At 37.6% G+C, this 10,552-nt stretch overlaps 1 long non-coding RNA gene across 1 annotated transcript in view; it reads right to left on the bottom strand.

Annotated features, from left to right (window-relative positions):
- Nucleotides 1-517: 517 nt before the first annotated feature.
- LOC141561779 (uncharacterized) overlaps nucleotides 518-10,552 on the bottom strand; it is a 34,229-nt gene continuing 24,194 nt past the window's right edge. Inside the window, exons 2-3 of the long non-coding RNA XR_012488158.1 lie at nucleotides 1,470-1,564; nucleotides 518-1,333 (exon numbers count right to left, since the gene is read on the bottom strand). This is a non-coding gene — a long non-coding RNA (uncharacterized LOC141561779). The remainder of the gene's footprint in view (nucleotides 1,334-1,469; nucleotides 1,565-10,552) is intronic.

The following is a 10,552-nucleotide window of genomic DNA, read 5'->3' as shown; positions in this document are numbered from 1 at the left end:
ATTTCTACTCAATTCGGTTCAGTTCAATTCAATTAATCAAACATTTATTAAATGCTTTTTGCAGGAACATTATGCTAGGTAGGCAGTGGGGAAATCAGAAAATGAAAACAGTCTATAGTCCTTGTTCTGGTTCAAGATGCAGAGAAATGTTTAGTAGAAGGTAGAATGTGATAAGGCTAAAGAAAAGATCCAAAGCAGATCTTAAAAGGGAAAGATTACATTTCACAAAAGGGATGAGGGAAGGATTCATGAAGAAAAAAGCACCTAAATTGGGCCTTAGAGGAAAAGGATTTCGACCAGCAGAGAGATGGAGGGATAGTGTTCCAGCCTTGAGGAATGACTTTCACAAATGCAAGTTTTACAGTTGAGGAAATTGGGATTCCTTTGCTCCACCCTCAAGCCCAAGTCTTTTGTAAGCTTAAAATGTTGTACAAGCATAAGATATTCTAATAATAAAGAATTGCTCTTGAGCCCAAGGGAAGGGTGCAGATCATATTCATTCCCTGCTCTGTTAGGGATTCATCTGCTTTAGATTCATTAATTCAGTCTCACCAGTGTCAATCCTGGGAGGAGCCTTCCTTCTAATGAGAAGGAGGAGGGTCCCTTTTCTCACACTCTTTGGCTTGTCTAATCCTCATCCCTGTAGTCCTGGGAAAAATTGCTTGATGCTTAGCTTTTGGCTCATGTCTGATGGTTTCTTCAAAGGAGAGAGTAGAAAGGTATTCAGTATAAATCAGGAATGGGACAGGTATTTATTTCCTGCCCACAAAAGAAATGCTAAAATACACAAAAGATTTAGTGAACGTTGACAAAATTTAATCAATTAGTAACTTTAAACTTAATAACTATTGTTAAAATCTATTGGGAGGTTCAGATTTGAACCTTATCAGAACAACAACAACGAAAAAAGCAGTTTTCAGAATGCTTATATAGGTTATATATTTTATCTCAGTTGCACACAGTTTTTCTCATGATATATATCTTTTGACAAGCCAGGCCAGAAAGTGAATTCCTCTTCTTTTGGATGAGTGTCTATTCCAAGAGTGCTAGGGATTTCTCTCCCTGCTTCTTGTCAGCTTAGACCCAAGGACCTTACAAAAGTGCTTTCAAGGTAGCCTCCAAAATGGAATATGGTCATCTCAGGCTAGATAATCTTTACCTAAGATCAGGAAAAAGTCACAAAGCCTGAAACCCAGGCTCGGATATATATGTAGTCAGTCAGCATTGAGTCTTTAGCTGCTATGTCCTTATGGTTGCGCTATGATCTGGGATAAGGTGAGTAGTCCTTTCTCTACTTCTCATAGGAAGTTGCTAGAAAAAATCCTGATATAACCTGTAATTAGAAACAGAAAAGATTCGTAAAAATGGGGTCACTACTTTTTAAAGATGAGATAACTGGATAACACAGTGAATAGAGCATTGAGTCTAGTAAGAAAGTCCTGAGTGCATAGACAGCCTCAAATACTTACTGACTGTGTGACCTTGGGTGAGGAAATTATGCCTCTAAATGCCTCAGCTTCTTCATCTGTGAAGTGGGGTTAATAATAACACTTAACTCCCAGAGCTGTTTTGAGGATCAAATAAGATAAATAATTGTAAAGCATATAGCACAATGCCCAGCACGTAGTAAGCACTATATAAATGTGAGATATTTAGTATTTAAAGATCTGCTGTGACTTCAGTTCTTCCTGTTCAGTTGCCAATAAGGTTACTTTATGATTTATTTAATTAACTAAATTAATTAATGCTTAATTAAACAAAGAACAGGTGTACTAAATCCCCAAACTGGGTAGTACCTTGGCCCCTAGGGAGAATGGGTTCAACTTCAACCTCAAGCAGTTGCTAAAAGACATTTGTCTTATTAGGTTCCCTTATGAATAGCCCAAATATGAGTGAATGTCACTCCTTGGCTGCCTTTGAGCCACTTCTGTGCTGAATCAAACAGGTTTCTCTGGAATCTGCAACTTGGTGGGCTCTTCTGTTGGAAATATCAGTCATGGACTTCAGTTTCCAAATTTTTTGCAGTCTACTTTTCCAGTCTTTCAAAGTTGACAAGGTCCCAATCCAGCTTAATATTTCTTCACTTTTACCAAGAACAGGAAACCCCTACTTTCCTTATTTGCAAAATGGAGACAAAAGTCCTTGTAACATCTCAAAATATTGTTTAAATAGCAAATAATATATGCCTCAAAGTGCCATAAAAATGTGATTTGTTAATCTTACTTATCTGACTCCCAGCTCAGTACTTTTTCAATAGCAGTGAGCTGAAGACACCCTAATATCATCAGTAACATACTTAGTCGTCTCTTAGGGCTGGAAACTCCTGAAGACTGTTAATCATTTCCATTATGTGTTCACTTCTGTTAGCTTCAGTTTCAGAAGGTAGCATTTTGTGACGTTGTATATGCTAATTTATGGAACCACAGAATTTCAGAACCAGAGACCTGAAATGACACTCTGAATTTTTATAGGAAGAAAATTAGGTACATTGAGATAAGTGACTTGCTAAAGATTAGGCCTCAAATGAGTGGCAGAATTGGGTGGATACTTCCCTGAACACTGATTTTCATGTCCTTTCTCAAGTGGCCATAGTCATCTACTTTTACTCCCAGTCTACCTCCTGCAGCAGCTCAGGAAGGCCATGTGGAAGTGAGTCATTTGTTTTCGTCACAGTCAGTTGCTTTGCATCCATCATCTGTTTTCGTCACAGTCAGTTGCTTTGCATCCATTGGTATTTTGTGTATAAATAATCTGATTCTGCCACCCCCCCAGAAAAACAAACCATGTGGGTGGTTATATTCCACAATTGATTTAGTTTCATCAGGAAACAAGTAATCCCTACTCTTTGAGTCACAGAGAGGGGCTAACCTTTGCATCAGTTCATTGCACAGATCTGTCATCCTACATATGGTAGAATTTGAGAGAGTCTGTGGAGATTTGTGATGCAGTTAACCCCACCTATGGCAAAGCCTGTCTGCTCAGATCATGGGGGCTCTATTATCATCACCATTATCACCATCATCAAATATTTATTGAGAACTTACATTGTGATAAAAGCTTTGTTCAGAAGAAGATACACATGTAAGATGTGCAATTCATACTGCTAAAGGTCATACCTCACTTACCCTTGCCATACTTTCTGTGATCAGTGATGATCCACTGGAAAATTTTTGAACAAGGTATTAACAAACAAAGAGTTATTTTAGATAAAGACTAATTTAATTTGCTAGTAGTGTGCAGAATGAAGTGGAAGAAGGCAGACACCAGAGATAGGGAGGCTAGGTCGGAGATAGGTGCAGAAGATAGCGGCTACTGGGAATGGAGTAGAGGAACAGATGCTTAAAGATGCTACCAAAAAAAAAATCATTAGGGCTAAATTGATTGACTGGATATTAGGGTGAAGGTATAGGAGAACAAAGAATGCCTGAGTTTCTGAGACTAGACATATGGGAGAATGATGGTATGTTTCACAGACATACAGAAATTTGGAGGGATTCTGGATTTGGGAATGAGCTTAGTTTTAAACATATTGAATTTGAGATGACATTCAACTGGAGATATTCATCAGGCAACTGGAGATAGAAGACTGAAGTTCTGAGAAGAAGTGAGGGCAAGGAAATATAAACTTGAGAGTCATCTACAAAAAAAGAGAGAGTGGAGGTAATAAGAATGCATTAGTACTCTAAGAAAGAGAAGGAGGAGCACTGAGAACATTTAAAAATGGGAAGAGATAGATTGAAGAGGATGAATAAAGGAGAATGAGCAGCCTGAGAGGACAGGATTTATTGAATCTTGAGTTTTAAATAATCAGTGTTAAGATTGGAGATGAAAACTGAAAAATGGCTATTTGGCTATGGGCTATGACCAACATATGGTTTGATTTTGAATGAATATGTACATTTATTACAAGGGTTTTTTTTTCTTTTCCTTTTTCCCTTTCATTTCTCTTTTAAATTAGATTTGGGTAGGAAAGAGTGACAATGTAAAAAAAAAAAAGAAAGAAAAGAGTATCATTGAAACATTTTTAAAAGATGTACAGTACAGAAAAAAAAGTTAGGAAGGAAACATAGATAAGCTGGACAGCTTTGAAAGTATCATAATGAATTTATTATATACCTTAAAAGAAAAAAAAAAAGCAAGATGTATGTCACAGCTATTTTCAAATTCATGAGTCTTTTTTAAAGTTCTCCCCTCCTTTCCAACCCAGCCCAACCCAGCCCAGCCCACACACGCCATTTTTATTTTTTGTGACATCAGCTTAACATGAACAGCAAGAGCAGACTTGAAGGAAAGACGTTTCCCAAGCTTGTACTGGGAAGCTGGATGCTTGGGGCAGCTGGGAGGGCAGTCCCACCAATTTTGTCTTGGTTATAGTGGGAGTGTTTGGGGCTGATTGTGTGTAGGGTATATAAGCTTCAGCTCTTTTTAAATGCTTCCTTTGTGCAACCTCCTCCCATTCATTGGCCACTGCCTCCCCACCAACAGCATAGAGGGAATCTCTCAATTCAGTGCAATGTAATTCTGTATAGCTAAGTTCGATTTTATTCAGTTTAGTTCAATTCAACAGGCATGTCATATTATATCCCAGGACGGTGCTGTGCTAAGTATAAAAGTCTCGTCTTCAAAGAGCTTATATTATCCTGGAAGCTTATACCTTAGGATGTTTGTTCTGATTCATCCCACCTTACCAATACATCTGTCTCCTCTCTAATACCTTCATCCAATCTGGATGCTCTGGGTGCCTGAAATTTTGATTATTAAAGTTACTGCTGGAGGGCCTGCTGGAGACAAGAACTTTCTAACTGTATTGAGTTATGTGACAACTAAGAAGGGCAACATTTTAAGTAGCTAATTTGGTAACGAGGATTAATTTACCTGACTAAATTAGCCCATTTCTACTCATTTTTACTTAATATGTAAAATAGGATCCTAAGGAATGATATGTTATTATAGTCAAGGAAAGATGAGAGAAGAACTTTGGATTTTCAAAAGATCCAAAAATTCCAGACACTGTGATAGAAAGGGTAACATTCTGTGTATTGAGAAAAATACACAATGATAGAAACCATGCTGAATTCAGTAACACTTTTAAATGATTTCATATATTGTTCATCATAATAACACTGGCATAGTTAGAAAAAATAGTCTTATTTCTATGTGTGAGCCATACTGTTTAGTCTACAGAAGATATGTTTATTTATGGATTTGGGTACAGATCCATGAACCCCTTATGATAACTCCATTTGGTATACATGTTGGGAGCAGCTGACTGATCCAGAGGGTGAGGTACTTACCAGGGCTAGGGTTTGGAAACACTCTGGGCGTTCTTGGTCAGAATGGAAGGGGTTCTAAAAGTACAGGGTACCTAGGAGAAGCTCAGAGAAGGGGTTTGTGTATCAGGGGTAGTTGAATGAAGAGGGATGATATAAAAGAAATTACAGATTTAAGGATGGGAAGAAGCCTTAAGAATTAACTAGTTTCTGATTAAAGCCTGATTCTCCTCTATAAGGAACATTGCAAGAGCTTTATCTGATTTCTATGGCCAGGAATCTTCACATTAAAGAATGGGAAGAGTCAAGGCTTCCTTCCAAGGATCTAAAATGGTGATTTTCAGTTAAATGGTGTATTTGGAGAGTTAGAAGTAACCAGGTTACTGTGTACATTACAAAAAGGGCTCATGGACCATGGGACTCTCCTTTTCTATAAATATGACTTAAAAATAGAATCTGAATGTTAGGACTAAGAGGGACCTTCAGATTGATCTAATCTGACTCACATTATGGGTGGGAAAAGAAAGTGATATGCCTTACTTCACATAGTTTAGCTAGTAGCAGAACTGGAATTAGAAATAAGGTCTTCTGAACTCCTATCTTTCTATATCTCATAGAACAGATTTAGCTCTTATATATCCAAGATGAGTTAGGAAACAAAGTAAAACTTTGTATTACTTCTAGGATAAACTGTAAACTTCTCTGTTTGGCATATAAATCCTTTTCCAGGGGACTCCATTATGCTTCTAGGTTTACTTGACATTTTAAACAAACTGGTCTACTCACTGTTGCCCATATTCAGCATTCAAATCTTCCTTCTTCATACTCAGACCATCATCCTTTATGCCAGGATGTATTTCCTTCTTGCCTGTACCTTGTAGGATGCTTAGCTTTCTTTAAGGTTCATTTCTACAGATGTAGAAGGCATACCACAAAGCCTATGAGTTCACATTATTACCCACCAACAGGTTAAAAACTTGTTGAGGGCAGAGATAGTTTAATTTTCATCTTTGTATCCCAGTGTACTGCTTGTACATTGTAAATGCTTAATTAAATGTTATTTATTTATTTAAATTTTTAAAATTTAAATGTTATATATTAAAATTAAATTAAAAATAAAAATAAAAAAGGGGATAGTTAGAAGGCATAATGGATAGCACACCAGCCCTGAAGTCAGGAGGACCTGAGTTCAAATCTGCCCTTACACACTTAGCATTTCCTAGCTGTGTGACCCTAGGCAAGTCACTTAACCCCAATTACCTCAGCAAAAAATAAAATAAATGTTTGCTTAGGGAAAGAAGGAAAGACAGAGAAAGAAAGGAAGAAAGGGAAGGAAAGAAAAAAGAAGGAAGGAAGGAAAGAAGGAAGAAAAGAGAAAATGGAGGGAGGAGGAAAGAAAGGGAGAAGGAAATAAAGAAAGAAGAAAAGGAAGAAAGAAAAGGAAAGGAAGGAAAGAAGGAAGGAGGAAAAGGAAGAATAAAGTAGGACTCTATAGCTTGATGAGGATAATGGAATTCCTTAAAAGCAATGACTTTTGAATCTGACTAGTCTTGTGGCTTATAAATGGATTTAAATACACATTTTTCCATTGCTGAATTTCTTCAATTTTGTTCTGAGACAGAATCAAGGCAAACATCTGTTCCCCAAAGTGTTTCTCAGCTTTCACCTTAACTTCTATAATATCTCATCTTACAACCTCTTGCACTCACCTATGGCAAAACAAAGCAGGCAACCAAGATATGACTAGAGGGATGTCATAAGGTTACCATACCTCCCCCCAAATTGTCTCTCCTGATTATCATGTCACCATGAAAAACACCTTTGAAGGAAGACTTTAGAAGGAAAAGAATCACTTGCCCCAGTGCTACCCTCCTTTTTCTTTCCCCTTAAGCTGTTCTGACACAGGGAAAGGAAAACTGTATCCAGACTCTAAAAACTTGAGTTCAAGACCTGTTCCTGACCCTAAATTACCTTTGGGTCAATCATTTAATTTCTTTGAGCCTCAGTTTTCTCATCTGTAAGATGGGGATAGTAATACTATTTACCTCCTAGGATCTTTGTGAAGAAAATACTTTGCAACCTTCAAACATGGTATAAATAAACAATAAGTTTGAAAACATGGTGTAAAATCACGGTTAATCCCCTCCACATTTAAAAATTCTCTTTTCCTTGGGGATCTCTCCTCACTCCCACTCCATTGAAACCTTACCATTTTAGAGGGAAGGTATCTAACAGATCAAGTTGTTTAATCTCATTTTTCAAATAGGAAGCTGAAGCCTACAGAACAGAAGAGGATTGATGAAGATCACACAGCACAGCTGGGTTAAAAAACATTTTGCTTTTTTCACTAATATTATATTGCCAAGTTTTCTCAAATGATGTCTTTCCAGGTCTCTACCTTAGTTCCTTGATTGGAGGGAAGGGAAAAGAATGAAGGGGTGAGTGTTACTATGTATGCTTGTGAGCTTGGACAAGTGACTTAATCTGTCTGGACTCAGTTTCCTCACCTGTAAAATGAACAGATTGGTCCCTAATTTCTCTTCCCATTTTTAAATCCTATAATCTCTTGTCCATACATGTGTTAAGCATAATGAGGAGCTTTTAGTCTGAATATTTAACAGGTCATGCTGGAGAGCTCTGAGACTTACCTCCTCCGAGTAGACACCCTAGGCCAACAATGAGTGAATGAGGATGAGGCAAGACTGTGGTGGAGGTCTTCCCAACAAGCAAGAGATAAGGGCACTGCCAGAGCTCTCGCTTCCGACAATCCAAACATAAGATAACTGAGGCTGCCAGCCTGCTCCTCATCCAAGCCCAGACAAAACTCAGAGAAACACCAAAAGGAGAGATAAGACAGCTCCAAAAAAGATAAGACTGCCCTGACTGGCCTGTCATTAAGCAGGGACAGGGTCCCAGAAAGTAATCAACCAGCCATTATCAAAATAAGGGGGTAAAGTTCCTACAGCTAACTGTTCCAAGGTAACTATAATTTTTAGCCTCTTATTATTTGGTATTCTTTGGTAGGGGCCTCCTTGTCTGACCATTTCCACCTCCTCTCTTTCTCCTTAACTCCAAAGGAGTTTCTCAGTATTCTCCATGAAAATCTCCCTTGCAACATCTTCTCCATTGACCTCTGCATGGTGAAATAGGCAACCAAAGTCTCACTAGAGGGGTATCAGAAGGTGACTCTATCTCCCCCAAACCTTCCCTCTGGCTTGTCATCGTATCACTATTAGTAATTTCTTTGAATGAAGACATTGAAAGTTCAGGTTAAAATACAAATGTTTTCTGGGGGAGGGAGTGATAACACACGAATCTCTTATCATTTCTTAGCTTTCACCCATCAGTCTCAGTTTCCTCATCTGTAAAATGGGAATAGTGAGGCTTATACTATTATGCTTTATGGGCTGTTATGATATGCAAACTTTAAAGTGGCATAAAGATATAGGCTATTAATTATTGTTGCTGAAGAAACTGGAGTCCAGAGAATGGAAGTGACTTCCTTATTTCACAAAGTTTAGGATTAAGAATTTTTGATTGTAAGCAGAGGATAGGAGATGGGTCAGAAGATGTTGCCTGATGGCCTTGTGTTATTATACTAGAACAGCATTTTCCAAAAAGAGAATTCCAATTCAATAATTAATTGAACTTCTGTTAAGTACTGTAAGTCAGCTAGGAGGTACAGTGGATGGAGCATTGGGCCTGGACTCAGGAAGACCTGAGTTCAAATGTGGCCAGATACCTATTAATTTTGTGGTCTAAGTCACACTGTTTGCTTCAGTTTCTACAAATGTAAAATGGAGATAATAACAGTACTATTCATAATGCTCATCCCTCCCCACAGTGTACTAGTACCTGCAGGAGGCAAATATTTCCAAATGTTTGCTCCTTTTGTAACACATAGCATCAACTCCAAGGATGTTCTTGGAGTTCTTTCAATTTAGAAGTTGAAATGACCTCAAAAAAAAACTAGTCCAATTCTTCCCTTTCTCTCCCCAGAAATAATGTGGTAGGGATAGGATTTGAACCTAGATCCTATGACTTCAGAGCCAACATTCTTGCTATTGTTCCATACTAGCTTCTTGAGTGATATTATAGCCTCTTCTAACTCCAAATGCAGAACTCTTTCTATTCTACAACAAAAATGATAAACTGTTGCAAAGAGAAGAGGGTGGGTAGATTCTACTGCATTTATTTGCTTCTTTTTTGAGTATTAATCTAGTTTAATTTTTTTCAATTTTTCAATATCTTTATCTAAAGTTTTGAGTTCCAAATTCTATCCCTCCCTCCCCACATTCCTCCCTGAGCTGGTAAGCAGTCAGATATACGTTATACATATTGTTTGCTTCTTTTTATTAAGTATGACTTTATATTAGAGGTCTATTAATAGATTTCAGGGGCTACATAAACTTGAATAAGGAAAAATTTTATCTTTATTTTCACTAACCTCCCTCTGAAATTGAACATTTCTTGCAATTATTTTTAAATTGCATTATTTTGAGAAGGGGTTCACAGGAATCACTGGATTTTCAAAGGGGCTCTCTCACATACAAATGCATACAAAAGATTAAGAATCCCTGCTTGATTTTAAATTATATTCAATATATTGCAGTTTTCATATGATAATAGTCATACTGTTGACCTACTAAATGTGTTTGTATATGCATGTGAATGTGCATGTATGTGTGCATGTGTGTTTGAAAGCTGATAGCTCAAATCTTTTATCTAACAGATTAGTAAACTGAGGCCCAGAGAGAAGAAATAAATGCAATTGCTCAAGTTGACATGGCCAGTTAATAATAGATCTAGAACTAAAAGCTAGGCCTCCAGACTCAGAGCTCAGCATCCTCTCTTTTACTCTATGCTGTGCCCCATCCCAATGTTGCCACTTAATTGCCCAGGTGACTTTGGATCAGTCCTTTCCAGTATGAGTTTCTATATCTATATGATGAGTTTCTTCATTTATATAATGAGAATATTGGTTCTAGCATCCCTTCTTATTCTAAAGTCTGTGATCCCAATGCACCATGTGTCATGCTCTTTATGGATGGTCCTGTTGTGAAAGAAAGATTTCTAAACAGTTTGGCAGCAAAGGTGATAAAATTGAATCTTTGCTGGTGAATAGTCTGCTCAAGCTTTACTGTTTCCAGTGAGGTTGGGGTTTTTAGCTACCTATGTAATTCTCCTTTTCCTGGTGGGATGGTGCTCCTGGACTTTTACTACCTGATGGTATTTTGGTTTGTTTATTTCACCATTCCGCAAACCCCAGTGATTTGTTTTAG

The sequence above is a fragment of the Sminthopsis crassicaudata genome, chromosome 3, assembly GCF_048593235.1.
Source record: "Sminthopsis crassicaudata isolate SCR6 chromosome 3, ASM4859323v1, whole genome shotgun sequence".
NCBI lineage: Eukaryota > Metazoa > Chordata > Mammalia > Dasyuromorphia > Dasyuridae > Sminthopsis > Sminthopsis crassicaudata.
Note: the sequence above shows the minus strand (reverse complement) of the source record. Positions and strands in the feature narration are given on the sequence as shown.